This window comes from Uloborus diversus, chromosome 1 (genome assembly GCF_026930045.1).
Source record: "Uloborus diversus isolate 005 chromosome 1, Udiv.v.3.1, whole genome shotgun sequence".
Taxonomy (NCBI): domain Eukaryota; kingdom Metazoa; phylum Arthropoda; class Arachnida; order Araneae; family Uloboridae; genus Uloborus; species Uloborus diversus.
In genome coordinates this window covers 14925032-14940836 of record NC_072731.1, presented here as the reverse complement: position 1 = coordinate 14940836, position 15805 = coordinate 14925032, and the positions used below count along the sequence as shown (strand labels likewise).

At 36.5% G+C, this 15805-nt stretch overlaps 1 protein-coding gene across 1 annotated transcript in view; it reads left to right on the top strand.

Annotated features, from left to right (window-relative positions):
- Positions 1 to 10858: 10858 nt before the first annotated feature.
- The window catches only part of LOC129228052 (progranulin-like), a 42231-nt gene continuing 37284 nt past the window's right edge, over positions 10859 to 15805 (top strand). Inside the window, exon 1 of the mRNA XM_054862689.1 lies at positions 10859 to 10921. The gene's annotated coding sequence lies outside the window, so the exon portion shown is untranslated. The remainder of the gene's footprint in view (positions 10922 to 15805) is intronic.

Genomic DNA, 15805 nt, shown 5'->3' with positions numbered 1-15805 from the left:
CTGAGTTGCTATAAGGGAAATACTTAGCTAAGACCGTCAACGTACTTTTCAAAAACAGGAGTACATTTTTTATGAAATTATTATTATTTTTTTAAATTAGAATCTGGGGGAATTAAAAACACTGACACGTTAAGTTTGAAAAAAAAAAGAAAAGTTTGAAAATTGCCCAAAGAAACTTTGGCAGAGAATGATGAATAAACAATTTTTTTTTTTGTACTCTGTTATTAAGTACAGTCGACTCCCAATAACTCGAAAACTCATAACTCGAATATTCCTTAATCTCAGAGTTTTCATCGGTCTCAAAATAATTTAGTGTTTTCAATACAAAGTTGTCTCTATATCTCGAACGTAGGATAAACCTTTTAAGACGAACGTCTGTCGAGTCCGCTAGTACTAAATAAATATTGAAATGAAAATTGACCTAACTAATGAATGATTTTTGAGATATTAATGTATTAGTTGAGGATTCAACTGCGGCTCAAATTTACGGATAGAAAAATAACGGAAAGGGAATTTTCCTTCCATTCCTGAGATTATTTCTCTGCTTTCGGGAAAACAGAAAAAAAGACTTTCATTTTTTAAAACTTCCATCGGAGCACCCCTACCCCCTCCCCTGAAATCCGCCTCTAACGACGTCATCGAAGATCGTCTAAAATTGCGCATTTCGAGTTTAAATTTAAAAAAATAGCAGAGAAGAGTCCTCAAACATTATTCTTTCCCCAAACGTTGCCGAAGCACTTAAAAGCAGTTTTCAAGTAAACATATTTCTTCAAAATCTCTTAAATAAAGCACTTTCACTTTCACTTTGTTTGAAACCTTTGCCGACATCAGAGACATTCCTTAAAATACTTTCTACCTGAGTCAATATGTAGATATGAAACGAGTGGTGGCAGATATTTTTATCTTTAGTTCTCGATATGTGCTTGTTGTATAAGTTTGGGAATGATAATTTCAAGTTCTGTTTGATTGCAGTCACAGTAAATAATATAGCTCACCGGAAAGCTCATAAAATTCATTTAAATAAAAAATACAGGGAGTTTCAAAATGATAAAAAGGAATACATTAATCAAACTATTTCATTTATTGTTTTAAATTGACTTCTCTATAACATAAAGATTTTTTTTTTACAGTTATTTAAAAAGAGCGCAAAACATACAGCATTATTTGAATAAAAAATTATTAAATAAAAACAAAAAACCCGACTGCGTAAAAACCAAAAAAGCTAAAAAGAAAAATGTATAGGCCCAGTAGTTCAGAATGTATTAAGTACTACTAAATAACTACATTGTTGAAATAGTTTTATAACCGTACACCACATAAGACAAAGCATAAAATCAAAAGCAGAATAGAAGGATCAACGGTCGGGGCCCATTCCTTTCTGATTCAAAAACCCCGTAAAATTTGAATGGGCCCGACTGTTGATCCTTCTATTCTGCTTTTGAATTTATGCTTTGTCTTATGTGTGTACGGTTCAGTGTTGCCAGATTGGGGGAAATTTCCCCATTTTGGGGAAATCTGGTGCTATCTGGGGAATTTTTGGAGGAATGGGTTTTGAGGGGAATTCTTTGGAGAAAAATTTTTTCCTTGAAAAACCTCGGGGGAAAAAGTTTTTTTTTCGTATTTAAATTCGCGTTGAGTTGGCTTTGCTCAACTTTATGGAATTCGCATTATGTGGAATATTATGCTATGGAATTCGCATTAATGTTCTGCGTGAGTAACTAGTTGATACGTGAAACAGGAAAAAATAAGTGTGATGAAGAGTGTTCTTGGATAAATATATACAAAAAATCATAGTTTAAATATACATACAGAAGCAGAGTAGTAAATGCGAGTAGAAAAAAAACCATTTGGTTATTTCTTATCTATTTTATGACCCCCACACGTAACGCTGTTCCGTAAAAGTACTGGAAGAACTGAATTACTTTTAGAGTAATCGAAAAAACTTGAATAAAAAAGCATGTATATTTTTTTGTATTTACAAAAATAAATAGGTTAAAACAGTAACATAAAACGTTGTTTCAGGCACTTATTCAATTATTCTGTAGATAACCATATTGGCATGTGAAAAGCTTTAATTTTTGTTTTGTTCCTTTTTTTTATTTCTGAAGAATAAAAGCCATATTGGAAAAAAAATAGTACTAAAGTATTGAAATGTGTCACGCAGAGTGCAACTTACCTACTGAGGCTTCCAAAATTGTTCGTAGGCTTGAAATGTGTATGGTTAAAAATGAAGTGCCTAGGAATCGAAATAGTAGTTAAATACTTTTTCATACTGTCTCTACATGATTACATCAATTCAACATTTTTTTTTTACAAAATATTGACTGTTTGAAATGGGCCAAAAATGAGGTGACAGAGAAATATTTTCAGAAAAATTCGAAATTAAAGTTATCGTCTGTCGTTTTCTTTCTTTCTTTCTTTCTTTCTTTTTTTTTTTTTTTTTTTTTGTTAATTTTTCAATACGGTTATAGTTAAAAAATCTTTTGGCATTAATTTTTGCTTGTTCACTTTACAAATCTACGTATTATTTTAAAAATGACCCGTATTCGCAAAGTAACAACAAACACAATTCGAAAACGCATTAATTCTTCATTATATTCGAAGTAAAACAGTTCGAAATATTGCAAAAGTAGTTCATTTATCCCTAAGCAGTGTGTAATATTTAATAAACGCTTTAAAGAAGAAAATCGGATCGAAAATAAGGTGAGAAATGGTTGACCAGCAAAGTTAACAATATGCGATTAGAGATTTATAATTAGAATACCTATGAAAAACCCACTTTTTTCAGAAAATGTTTACTTAGCGTGAAAGACAGAAAGTTTAGGATTTCCTTCGCAAAATTAATGATAAATTAACCCAAAACGTATAGAAAACACTGCAAATCTTAAAATACTTTTAAGTCGAACAATTGTCTTAGTAGCACACCTTTTTTTCGGGAAAGAAGGTAGGAGGTAATTTCTTAGAAAATTATAGAACATTCGTCTTCTTACAGCGCGATAACGATGACCAATTGCAACCTTTCTCAGTGTTGGTCTGAAGCCTCATCCCTAAAAGACGCATATAGAATCTTCCGATACCACGTGTTGGGGGCGTGGCCAAGTCTCAACTAGTGAAAAACGGACAATACTAGTAGACCTGGTAAGTGCTTCTATACAGCATGATTTAGAAAAGAAAATCAATGAAAGCCTACCTAGGATCTTATCTTTAAACGCGTTTTATTCAAAACTTGAAAATGTCCACTTACATCCCTTTGCTTCTCACTGCCTCATATATGACACCAGCTGCTCGTTCTGTGATGGTGGATGAAACTTTTGCTTCAGATAATAACACTTTAACGATACAAGATTTCTTTCCTTCTGAAACCAGATTCATCGAATACTGATGGAGGATCAGCGCATAACTCGTACCAGAAGTTTTTAACAATTTGTTATTCCATCTTTACTGTTCATACCATTCGGTGTAAAAGATGGTTTTGGCTTACACATCTTTACAGATAGTAACTACTCTCGTAACAGAAGCTAAAGACATAACTGTTCACCTCCTTTATAAAAAAAATGCTACAAAATTGTTTGCCTTCAATATCCTTTGATGTTACTACCCGAACGTTAAAGGTCTCATCGCAACTCACCTATCATCAACGAGCAATACCACTACCAACTTAAGAGGGAAGAAACTTCTGGGGGCTTTAGAAACGGATAGTGATTTCTAAACTGGGAGACAAAAGGTTTAATTATTTAGCTTTCTATTGTTGTATTGCTTATTGCTCTCATCAAGATTTGTTCTATCGTTGAATCACTTCAGGTTCTAGACCACCTGAATTTGTCACTGCGTTAGATCGTTGGATATAGCTGATGTTTTAGCTGATGTTTGATGTGATCAAATTTTTTTTATCGCATAATGTACTCAAAAGTTTGAGATAGTGTTGCAAGTATATGTCCGCATATTTAGCATAATTCACATAACCAGCTGCGTAAAAGAGAGGTAGCTCGGTGTTTGCAAATGAGAACCCCCACTGACTTAGAGGGTGCCGTATTGCAGCATTGCCCGTCTCACTATTGGCAATTTCGGTTTGTTCCCCCTTACGGTGATGGCAAAAGATTGTAGAATAGTTGAAGTTTGTTAATCAAGAAGTAGGGAAACTTTGGTCAATTTGGACTTTATTTATGCTGCACAGGAATTTTGTTTTACAGCGCTCTAAACAGTTTAATAACTACAGTCACAAATAATTTGGTTACTGAGCTCGCTTAGATCTTTTAGAATTATCATTCTGACATTGCCATATCATTGTGTGGCATTTTGTACTTCGGGAAAGTTTAAATCAGGGAAATTTTTTCGTGAACTTCACTGCAATAGTTGATTTCAGAATGTAAATTCAGGGTTCCCCCCCCCCCCCAAAAAAAGCGATGGCGCACCCCTTAAGTGTGACGGAGTATCCATCCAGAATAAAAACCCTCAAAAAAGAAAGAAATACCCCTTGAAAAAAACTGCCTTAAAAATTCCAATGACGCAAAATTGTGCCATGAACCCCCCCATTCTCCCCCCCCCCCGCCTGTGCACCCCTGTTAATTAGAATTTTTTCTGTGAGAGTTTATTCTTTTACTATTATAGAGCGGTTTCTGCGAGGTTTGAGAATTTTTTTTAAGTAATAAAAATTATTTTTATTTAAATAGGGGATTATTTCACCCCCCCCCCCTTCCCCCCAAAACCCGACGCGCAAAGTGCTGGGACTTTTTACCCCTTCTTGCTGGAAGGGTAAGTAGTAATTTGCAACAGATTTCACCTTTTTTTTCGGATGTTTGGGTTTGGCCATTTTTTGGCCTAATTTTACTGTACTAATATCCAGACAGAGAGACTTTCAGCTTTATTATCAGTAAAGATAAAGAAAGATAAAGATAAAGACAAAAAAGAGCGAAAATGTGAAGAAAAAAAAAATTGGGGAATTTTATAAGAAAATTTGACAATTCGGGGAAAAAAAAATTTCTAGAGACAAAAATATTAGAGGAACTCGATTCATTTTATGAAAATATTAGTGGAAAATTTGGGGAATTTTGATAGAAAACATCGCTTTTTGGGGAAAAGTTGGAAGGGAATTGGGGAAATCTGGATTTGACCATCTGGCAACACTGGTACGGTTATAAAACTATTTCAACGATGTTATTTCGTAGTACTTAATACATTCTAAACTACTGGGCTAATACGTTTTTCTTTTTAGTTTTTTTGGTTTTTACGCAGTCGGGTTTTTTGTTTTTATTTAATAATTTTTTATTTTGCACTTTTTAGTTAATTTTCATTGACTTAGTTGTTATGATTATAAGACGGTACATTTGGTAACTTTGTCATTTCATTGAGAAAGTTTGCTTGTATCATGAGGTTTATTAAGTAACTTGCGCTCGAATAAACTACTGATAATCACCCCAGATAGGGACCTAACTCGGCTTAAAGCTACATGTGCTTGACCTTCGACAAAAATGCGCGAACTAAGTCAACCATAGCACAGCTTTATGAACAGCCTGTATAACTCATGCTGACGCGAAATCGAAAACGACTCTTCAGTCAAATCTTTCTCGCAAAACTAAAAAAGCCTCTCAAGAAAGTACAGGTCGCGAAACTCAGTCCCTTGAATCAAGGCAAAAGAACAAATGCAACATGTTAGAGATGAAAATTGAATTGGTAGACTCTTTCTTTTGGTGCTTATTGCGCGGGTTTATTATGATGAGGACTACAATCTGAGTGTCTTGCCTTCGTTACGCATGATACATTTTTTATTACAGTACACAATACATATAAAGAACACATGAAAGAATTTACATCAGAAAGAGGGAAAAGTACATCTGGAGCGAGGGTGTCTTGACCCACCACCTCTAGTGAGAGAAGCAATCGCTTAGACACTCGGCCACTGAGACCCCAATTAGTAGACCTAGTAAACAAAATTTTCAGGCAGTGAAAACTACCTGCATTTGTCGCACGCAGGTAGCGTGCGACACAGTGTGCGACACCCAGCGTGCGCCAATCTCAAACTGACAAAATGGCAACTGGTTTTTGAAATGGTACTTTTGATTACTGTCATGAGTTTAGTGACACTCCCAAGGTTAAGACAATCGATTGACGTAAGAATTACCAAAATTGGCCAAGTCGTTTAGCCTCTAGAACGCCACATAGGAACGGACATTCATACATAGACTGATAAACACATTACCCTCCTTTGCGTCGCACACGCGCAGTCGGGGAAAAATTGAAATTACTATGGAGACCTGTGGCGTCTATCGATGAAAATACCCTAGAATAATTTAAAAAGAAGCTAGAAAGCCTTATAACAATGAAAAACATTTCTCAAAAATTGACATTACTGTGGGGTCTATGATGAAAATACCCTAGAACAACGATTACATTTTTGAACATGTTAGTGTGTTTTTTTTAAGTGACATTAAATCATTCAATTTTTAATAATGGAATCAAATGACGTTTAAGGAACGTTCATGGCCGAAGGGAGGAAAGCTCTTGCTCCGAAAGTTGCCTTAGCACCTTAAATGCGATCGTGGGCTCAATTGGGGGCACCTTGCTTAAATTTGTTCTCCTTGTCACACCTTCACTGCGTCTTTGTCCGGGGATAAAGTGCTATGCTCACGATCCTGTCTTATATGTAAGGCTGGTCAGCTTCTTGTACAGTAATGTAGTAACCGACGTATAAAATGCAACTTTTTTACCAATTTTTTTTTTTTTTTAAGTTGGGAGACTCGGTCAACTTGACAGTTCAAAGTAGAAAGTTGCCTGAAAGCAAATTTCAATGTCAGCATAATCCCTCATAGTACCAGACTAGAAATGAAATAAAATATTTAGACAATTGTACAGATAAAAGATTTTTAACGCAATTATTAGTATGAGTTTACTAATATGTCACGTAACTCTGGAGCTGGCATTTTATCGGGCATTTTTTTCTTTTTAATGCGAAATTAAAGTCCAAGGTTACAAATATTCGTTTAAAGCAAAAGATTCAAGAAATTACCATCATTGATTCCATTAAAATTAAAATGAAGCCTTTAGGCCACTGATTCCGAAAACAAAAAATGCAAGCAGCAAAAACGCGTGCGATACGATGCCAAATTAACAACAAAGCGGCTGGTTGTTGCTATGATGAATTTTGATTACTGTGTTTAGTGACACTTGTAAGGTTAAGACAAATCGATTGACGTAAGAATCATCAAAATTGGCCAAGGCGTTTAGTTTCTACAACGCCACATATGTAGGAACAAACATACATATATACATAGACCCATAAACACATTACCCTCCTTTGCGTCGCACAAAACGGGTGAGGTTTTGAAAGTGCTGGGCTTTTTACTCGCGTTGTGGGTAAAAAGCCCGTGAAGAAAGTACATGTTGCGAAACTCAGTCTCCTGAATCACGACAGAAACAAATGCAACATGTTAGAGATGAAAACCGAATTAGTAGATTTTCTTTCTTTTGGTGCTTATTGCACGAGTTTATTTTGATGAGGACTACAATCTGAGTGTCTTGCCTTCGTTACGCTTAATATATTTTTTATTACAGTACAGATTACATATGAAAAACACATGAAAGAATTTACATCAGAAAGAGAGGAAAGTACATCCGGAGCAAAGGTGTCTTGACCCACCGCCTCAAGTGGGAGAAGCAATCGCTTAGACCCCAATTAGTAGACTTAGTAAATAAAAAATTCAGGCAGTGAAAACTACTAATGACAAAATAATGCATAACTAAAAGAAAAACAGTTAAATCTCTGCACCCGGAAAAAAAAATTATAATGAAAATACATTACGTCTTAAAATACATATCGAGTGCCAAACTATAGATAATGTTGCCATCTAGTAACCATGCCGCCAAAGTTTTAGCCAAGCCTTCCACCAGTCACATGATGTATTCATGAACAAATTTTTTCATCAGCAAGTCTGGGAAAGCTCGGTCTACTCTTATTATTAGTCTATGATTGAGATAATCTTTCCGATTACATCCATGCAATTAAAATCACGAGATAAACGCAGACGACAGTCTATTCGGAACTCCAGCGCTCGAATACGCTACCTTGCGGTGATTTACAAAACTGCCGATGAAACTAAAACATTGCCACGTTGCGTTCCACGTGTGTCTGTTGACGTAAACACAGGCAGTTTGTTCTGAGTATTTATTAACGCAATCGATGAGTCTTAGTTTGCTTTCAGCTACAGAAATTAATTCGTCCCTTAGTAGTATTCTCGAGCTTCTCAAAATAATGTTAGTTTTCCCTATTTCCTTCTAAAATATGAGTTGATTGAAAATGGTGAAAGCGAAAACTGGATTAACAAACTTGGATAACGTTATATAAGGTAAAAAATTTTATTGTTTTGTATGAATTTGTAAGAATATGAGTTTTTTTTAATCTTAAATTAATTTAACTAACCATCTTTTACAACAGTATTTAGTTTGAATGGACGGTATGCAAAATATTTTCTTGAATATATTATCGTAGAACAAAATGAAAAATGTTTCACCGAGAAAGAATTTACTTTATTCCTTTTATTCTCAGCTGAAAGGTTTCGCCAAATTTGTTTAGGGTTATAGTTTTAGTATTGTGCGAGCAAAGTAGCCTTGGCGAGATTTCGCGGTTTTAGTTAAACCATTTTTAATTTTTATCATGAGTGGAATAAAATGGTAGTAAGATTACAGAATTCGATAAGTAAAAAGAAATAATGGTCAATCAACTGAAAGGAAAACTACCACCATATATCCGTAAGAATTTTGTTGATGATTTGCATAACTTGACATAATTAAATCGTAACTCAGAAATTAGAAAAATCGAAACAGAAAAATTTTAAATTAACCGATTCGTGAATTCGAGAGAAATAACTCAGCAACAAATGCAAAACAATAAGCGCTAGCCAAGCAAGGCAAAGAAGTATCATCTTCTTTCGATAATAATTTGTAATGTCATATTGAATTTTCTAGCATTAATTGTTGTTCTTGTCAGGCCACAATTATTATTTTGTTTTATCAAGAATTGATAAATATCGAATTCAACATCATGGAAATAGCTGCTTAGAACTACGAACTACGTAGTTTGCATTAATCTTTGACGTTTAGTAATGCTTCTTGAATTCTCATTTCGTTCTACGTGGGCCAGAATATCCACAAGACTTTGAAAATTAATTTAAAAAGAATAAAGCGAAAAATATCATACATACGAACAAAAATCACAACACTTTTAGCATTTTCTTCGTTACCACATGCGTTTGTTTTAGTTTTTAAGTCGGCCATTAGACAGTGACTGCAGTGCCCCCTATAGTTCGTTGGAGTTGCGAATTACGATTTATCTTTCTTATTGTTGCAATTATAAAGCTATTTTTATTCACACAAATAAAAAAAATCAGTCCCCCCATGCAGCGATTGGCACCAAAATTGAACCAACGCCTGTTTACATATGGATTCATATTTATTGCAAATTTCATCCAGAACGTAGCATTATTTCTTGAGATATGGCACTCACAATGGAAAAAAAAGAACGTTCGATTGCGCCACCCCCTTTTCAGCTTTTGACGCCAAAATAGAATAATTTCTTATACCCTCTAAGGGCTACTTGTAGATAAATTTTTGTTTGATTACGTTCATTATTTCTGGAAATACAGCAGTCACAACTGACGACAAAAAACGTTCTATAGCTCAACCCCCGTTTGAGCTAATGACACCAAAATTGAATCAGGACCTGTACCCGTTAAGGGCAACTTATGGATCAAATTTTGTTCGATTCCGCCAGTCACTTCCTGGGGAATAGCAGTAACGCAATACTCAAAAACCGTCCTATTGCTCCCGCCCCCCTTGGAGGAATTCACGCCAAAAACCAATGGGCACAAGTTCATGTAGAGGCACATACGTGTACCGAATTTCGTTCGATTTCATGCGGTAGTTTTTGCTGTAGAGCGGCCACAAAAAACTGGTCACACACATACGTGACACACACATACACGCATGGACACACACACACACACGGGCACACACACACATGGACACACACACACACATACGCACACACACACAGACAGACAGACATTTTCCAAAAATGGTCGAAATGGACTCAGCACATCTCAAAACGTTCAAATCCTTCGAAATTCGAAAATTTGCACGAATCCAATACTTCTATATATTAGATATAGAAGAAAGTAAAAAACGTAACTTAATTCAATGGCCTCTGGACACAAAAGGGGTATAGGTTGTATGAAATCAGCCCAACCCCGAAGTTGACTGCTGGGTGCGCACCTACTACCGACTACTGGCAACTAGCTTTAGATTTGAATTTCCAGGTCTAAATTTAGAATCATACATTTGCTTGCAAACGTTTTGCCTCGATCTTCTTTACAAAGCTTAAATACTTGTAAAAATGTAAGGTGAAGACGTGAGAAAGAAAGTCTTAACTCGTGAAAATGTCTCTAAACACAAGAAAGAAAATCAAAACAATTAATTAAGAAACTTCAGAATAAAAAATTCATCAACAGCATTGTGAGATGAAGGAAATGTGCGTTTGTCGGAATGTCCGTCTGATGCTCATTTGTCCGTTTTTCGGTTTATCTGTTTCTCCCTCAATAGCGTTTCAGGAATTAATCCTATTCGAACATCTTTTTATATAAAAGATCTTGACCAAGGCACCTCAGTGTATAAAAAATGCACATTGATCGGTCTGCGGAAAATTACGCATGTTTATTTCTGAAAAGGTCATTCCCCCCCCCCCCTTCTTTTTTATCTTTCTCTCTCTCAAACGGAACTTCTGGCAATGAGGCTCAAGTTTTCATGACAACCTGAGCAAAGTTCCTCACTGATAACAAAAGTGAAACTGAGTTTTAAGATGCATAAAAGCGCAACTTTGTCCAGAAGTAGCTATAATTTTTTTTTTACAACAGCAACTGAAGCACAAAGCTGTGTAAGTATGTTTTTTAACTAACTAGTAATTGCAGTAGTTTATTTAACTTTTATCCCCCCCTCTCTTCCCTAAGAACGTTCCATTTCATAATTTCCTTTCATGTCTTTTCGACAGCATTTTCTTTCTTGCTATAAATGATGAACTTTTTTTTTCTGCATTAACGCTGAATTTGGAATGAAAACCATTACAATATTTTCAAAAAAATGTGCATACTTATGAATTATCACATTTGAGACAGAGAGTACAAATACAAATATAAAAGTGGCGACCAGCAACAGGCTCTGGGCCCAGCTAGACTGGTCCTAGTCAATTTGCAATCCCCAGTGAAGATCAATGGCCCTCTTAAAACTATGTACTCCCTTGCTCATTACCACCTCTTCGGTAAGCTGTTCCAAGGTTCCACTACCGTGCTAAATACAGTGAATTTCCTCTATCTCAGGGCTGTCCAACTGGCGGCCCGCGGGCCGCATGCGGCCCGCCAACGCATATTGTGCGGCCCGCATCGATGTTGACATTCCTGAGTTTGTAAAGAAGGCGGATCGGCCTCAATTTTCCCATCCAAATGTAAGCTAATTGCTTTATAATCCTTCTGTTTCATTGTTTTATAATTAATAATTAATTAATATTAATTGTTATTGTATAAGAGGTAAGAGGTTATTGTTCAACTTTTCAAACTGCGGCCCACCATGTGATCAGTGACCGGAATTCTGGCCCGTGGGCTCTTTGCAGTTGGACACCCCTGCTCTATCTGAACACTCTCTAATGTGAACACCCCGATATTTTGAACACATTTTGATGGTCCCGGCGAAACTCCATAGATATAACATAGGCTGACCTCTCAGTACTCTGAACACCCTATCATATGAACGCTACACGATATAATATGAACGCTGAACACCCAGTTTTATAAACACTATTTTCAATCCCCTTCAATTATTACCTCTCTATATACTGAACATGTTCACAATCGGTACTCGGGAATTCCTATGAATCTTGGAAAGCCTGAAATACATTCACGATTTTATAACCGATTGAATGGCATTAAAGAGAAAATGGATAAAGGAAGAAGAAAAATTATATTCCTGAATATTGCTGCATCACATGAAATCATTCAGCTGAGCAATATGAGCCTGGAGTTTCTGCCACTGAACTATGTTTCAAGAATCCAACCATAGTATCAAGTAGTATTCAAGACCTTTAAAGTAAAGGGTGTCCCAAAATTAACGCAGGATTTGAATTTGCCACCATTTTTTCCATATATTGTTGGCAGCCATGAAAAAAGAACAATTTGGCAGTTGAGAGTTTAGGGTTAGTAAAAATGGGGTGTTATTGTACCATACAGCTAGAGAGAGTGAAACATTTCAATTACTGCATAAGGCATTTCCTGGTCGCGTACTCTCTCATTTCGGTCATCAGAATTGGCACCCTAGATTGTGTGATTTAACATTTTTAAATTGCTTCTTATGGGGTTATTTGAATTCAAAGGTCTATGTCAACAAGCCCACAACCACCCGTGCATTACCGTGTTGCGATAACGGGCGCCAATAACGGTAACTGCTTGACCAGCCTCAACTTTCATTATTTTTGAAACAATTGTTCAATAATGAAAGCGCGTTATTGTATCGTATAACGCTCCATTTTTGATTACCCTAAACTCTCAGCTGTCACATTGTTCTTTTTTCAGGGTTGCCAACCATTTATTGCAAAAATGGCGGCAAATTCAAATCTTGCGTTAATTTTGGGACACCCTTTATATGATTACCTTCAAGCAAAATGCGGCTAAGAATCACCCGGAAAATTCTCACTTGGATGACAACACGTACCTTGCATGATAATACACAATGAAAAAAACAGATTAAAAAATAAGTCCCCCCCTACCCCCCCCCCCCCCCCAAGTATTGTGCCGATGGCTGTATTGCAATATTTTATTGTTGAATGTTACGTTAAAATTTTTAAACTGGAAAAGAAAAAAGAAATGCAAGAGTTTAGGTCTTACCGGGATTATTTGTGATCCGAAAACTTTGGGTTGCCGTTTCCGAAAATTCTGGGCTGACAACACATTCTAAAACTAAAAAATTATTTAAAAAAAAAAAACTTTTAAAAGTTTTTTTCCCCCAATGATTTTAATGATTTTAGTATCCATATTTAAAGTTTTATGGAGGGGGGGGGGGCGAGCTTCCTTACAGTCTCAAAAAATTTCACACTGTGTTCAGAAAGTTTTACTTGATTCCATTATCATCCCTGAGTCCTACCGAGTTGAATTAAACATTGCACTAGCCAAAAATCCAAAATTCAGCATGTCTGTCTCAGTACTGTTGGTCCCGCTTAAACGAATATCGTCGCTTCCGAGAAATATTATTCGAAAAAGCGGGGTATTTGATTAAGCGGGGAAATTTTATTTACCTTTCTAAACTGACAGCATTTGTCTTAAAACTTAATAATAATAAATCAACAGCTATATAAAGGAAATATTTAATGTTATTGGCAAAAGTTTTTCAACTAACCTAAATAAACAACAAAATAAGCAAATAATCGCAAGTATGTTACAAAATTATAAAATTTAACTTTTTTCAGTACGTTATTTTTTTTTTTTTTTTTTTGAAAAATTCTATAATAGATATCTTGCTCAAGGTCTTTAGGGAACACTTTTCTGACTCCTTTTTTCCCCTCCTCGTCCCAGTAATTTATCTCACTGAGTAAGATTCAGAAAGTTATCTTACAGTTAATATTTATCATTTTATCATCGTGTAAAGTGTGTACATTTATTTGTATTACTTAATTTAGTTATCTACTGCACTATTTTTTATTTTTTGTAATGACAACAAGTTACAAGTGGGTTAGAGATCCATTTCGTAAGATTTCCGAAGGACTCTCCATTGATGAGGAAGAAAAATTCGCAGACTTTACGACAAGTGGCGAAAATAAAACAATTTAATAATAATAATCACTATTTGAGTTTTGGTTAGGAGTAGAGAAGTTTTTCTTCGCTCTGAAAACAAGAGCATTTCGCAGTCTATTACCATTTTCAACATCCAACCTTTTTGAAACTCGATTTTCTGCTGTGGTTTCTTTGAAGACAAAATATACGCATATCTCCGACTAAATATAGAAACAAAACTGAGAGAGGCTATTTCTAATATGACGCCATCCTTCGAAAAACTTAGTTCTTCAAGACAAGTTCAAAAAAGTCCCTAATAATTACGAAATTTCGTTTTAATTTGGTACGTTTTTATTAAGTAAGTTTTGATTCAGAAGTTGTTTACTTTAATGAAATAATTATTAAATAAACCCATGTTTGTGAAAATTGCGGCAACATGAAGGAATCATTGGAATTGCACATACTACTCACTAGTGGTACCCGCACGGCTTTGCCCGTAATAGAAAAATTAAAAGATCTTTTGGTTCGCCTGTATATTTACAAATAATGTATGGTGATTTCTCGCCAATTGGCTTGTACCCATGTTACGGTTCCATGTTATGATAATTTCGTAATTTACTCGTCCATCTTATGATAGTTTTGTTCTTAAAATTGGAATAGAAAAGGAACCACATCGAATTTTCGAAAAATCGCTTCGAGGTGCACACCCCCATGCTACAAACTAACTTTGTGCCAAATTTCATGAAAATCAGCCGAACGGTCTATGCGCTATGCGCGTCACAGAGATCCAGACATCCTCCGGACATCCTACAGACATCCTCCGGACAGAGAGACTTTCAGCTTTATTGTTAGTAAAGATAAAGATAGTGCTACAAATAAACGATTTAAATTGCAAATCAACGAAATAAAAATAACAGGCGTAAATTAATATCGAATGTAGCTACCCCACGCTGCTAAGCGAGCCTGTCCACACTTTGGAATCGAATCATAAAGGTGCTGAATGTCAAATGGGGAACAGCATCCCATATGGCTTCAATCGGAAGCCAAAGTTCATCCGTACCAATTGCCGGACGGGACACATGGCCGAGTTTCCGACCAATGCAATCCCAGACATGCTCGATGAGCGTCATATCCGGAGAACGTGCATGCCAAGGAAGTAGCGTAACCTGCCGTCACCGAAGAACACTTGTACGTTACGGGCGAGAAGTGGACGTGCATTGTACTGCTGAAACACTGCACCACGAATGCTCTGAAGAAAGGGTAGTACCTCCGGCGTCACAGTCTCCCTGAGGTAGCGCTCGCTATTCAGGTTACCCGTAATTCGGACTAGATGGGACTGCCCCTTAATATTCAATAGCGTTCCAGACCCTGACATCTGGCGTTATGCTGGTATGACGTCGGATTACACACTCTAGGAGGTGACGTCCCCATGTGTAACGTCTGACGCGTACAAGTCCATCATTATAGTGCAGATTAAATCTGGACTCATCTGAGAAGACGATCTGTTAGTCTGCACGCCATTGGACGTGTTGGTGAGCCCATTGAAGCCGGAAGTGACGATGGCTGAGGGTGAAGAGAATCCTGTATAGGAGAATTCTTGCATGCAGACCCTGGCGCATCAGACGTCGACGAAACGTGGATGCAGCAAACGTGACACCTGTTGCCATACTCCAAAGTTGTGCTAGCGTAAGAGAGGACACTTTACGATCCATCACAGCTAGGCGGGTGAGGTGTCGATAATCCCGTGGCCGACGTTCGGTTGCACGGCCTTCGGCTAATTTCATCGTGCTTTGTCCATCAGAATTGAGGCATTACGCCCCGGACGGCCACTAATTTCTCTAAACGTAAGTTCACCCTCACGCATGCCGATCAAGTGGCCCTATGCAAACTCCTTTACTCGTTCGTATGACGCTCTGCGTTTTGGACGAGGCATATTGAGTACTAGAGAAACATGCACCATCGACAGATAATCATACAATAATTTCAAAAAACCTTTACAGCCCTTT